Source organism: Saprolegnia parasitica (assembly GCF_000151545.1).
Source record: "Saprolegnia parasitica CBS 223.65 unplaced genomic scaffold supercont2.241, whole genome shotgun sequence".
In the NCBI taxonomy this organism is placed as follows: Eukaryota; Oomycota; class Saprolegniomycetes; order Saprolegniales; family Saprolegniaceae; genus Saprolegnia; species Saprolegnia parasitica.
This window is the reverse complement of record NW_012156635.1, coordinates 38211-40102: the sequence shown is the minus strand read 5'-3', so window position 1 is coordinate 40102 and position 1892 is coordinate 38211.

Genomic DNA, 1892 nt, shown 5'->3' with positions numbered 1-1892 from the left:
GCAGTCCAAGGTGCTGCTCGAGGTCGGCGTCAAGGTCTGGGCCAACGACCAGTGCGCCAAGAACCTCAACGGCATCCACGAGTCCATGATCTGCGCGGGCGGCGTCAAGGGCAAGGACTCGTGCCAGGGCGACTCGGGTGGCCCGCTCACGGCCGTCAAGAACGGCAAGGAAGTCCAGATCGGCGTCGTCAGCTGGGGCGAGGGCTGCGCGTTGGCCAACAAGCCCGGTGTCTACGCGCGCCTCTCGTCCGGCAAGGACTTTATCGCGCCGTACCTCACCAAGACGAGCCTTCGCTCGACGGCCAACCCGCAGGAGGGTTAGGTCACGGCTCCTCTGGACGTTGTGTAGTAGTGTGTACACATCTGTGTCTCGTTGAATACCAGCAAGTCATTCTTGGTTTTTGCATTACCTCTGGTTTCTTGGGTAGGTAAGGTAGTTGGCTGCTTCGCGAACTTTTCTTCTCAAGACGCCTGGAAGTCAGTTTGCAGAAGATGGATATACGGTACTGGTATGCATGGAAAGCTCCTATTTCCGTCGTACGAGCATGTTTATCGTCAGGGCTATTCAAAGCTTTTATCTGGGGCACATGCCAGTTGAAGAAGGTAGATCCCAGCTCAATGTACGCACCACAAATGAAATATGTGGGATATCAAACTCGCTTTTTTGGCTGGAACTCGCTCCAGTTTTTGGTTTAGTTGCTAAATTGGAGCGACCCAGAGCAGCATTGCATCATGCGTTGTGGACTACAGTTGCATGCTAGAGACGCGAAACGTCTCGCAGTTGTCGCCCACCAACGCGCTCATGTTTCGGACGGTAGATAGCAGCAACATTGCTTGCGTATCGCTAGAGTCCCTCTAATATAAGTGCTCTTGTATTAGAATATCGGCAGCAACGCTCCTTGGCGCGACGAGGCACGTACACCGGTGCACGGATCGTTTCCTAGCTTACCACTTCAACAACAACTAGCTTGACGCTGCACTTTGCGACTCGCAAACACCGCAGAAAGCCACATCAGAGTATTACCAAACACAAATGACATTGAGCTTACAGGACATGCGCGATGCGACTCTATCGTCAACGTCAGTGGCAAAGTAACGTTTTTGCTGAAACCATCACGTGGTAGACATGACATGTTCGACCCCTTCTTGCCTTTTGGGGCGTGGTCGGTCGGTCCTCTATTCTCGAGCACCACCGAGTGGCTGGCCCGCATTGTAGCAACGCTTATTACTCCACACTGTATTGGGATGAATCATTAGGCCTGCTCAAACTCGAAGAATGACTTAAAGGCGGAGGGTCTCTTGACAAAATGAGAATTATAGATGATTCGGTTGGGACAGAAGCGTGCATTGACCAACATGCCATGCCTTTGTGCATGGAAGCAAGCGAGGACAGAGAAAATCACCAGCGTTTTGTCGCCCATTTGAGTCTATTCTGGGTTTAGTCCCCAACATCATGGGTCCACAGCTGCCGTGCGACAGACGCACTCGGATCATCGATAAGCTGATAGCGTCGCCGAAGCTCCAAATCGAAGTCCCTCGTATCCCGGCCGCAGAGCTCCAGACGAGGTATCACCATCGCTGTTCACACGACCAAGCCGTGAGGGTTGAACATGCAAACGCCTCAATATTCAAGACTTCAAGATGACGACTGCAGCGGCTGGTCGACGCAATATGCACAATCTGGTTGAAATTGGTGGCATTGGTCACGTCAGCTGGCCATTTTAACCCAGGTCCAAGCAAGTCGACCACATCGATTACGCGCTCGTGGGCGACGAATTCGACCCCCACCCCCTCGTACTCACCAAAATCCCAAAACAGCCAAAAATGACCAGAACCGCTCCACCACAGCGGTGCATGGACAGTCCCATCATCGTTGCATGTGCTCGATGGTC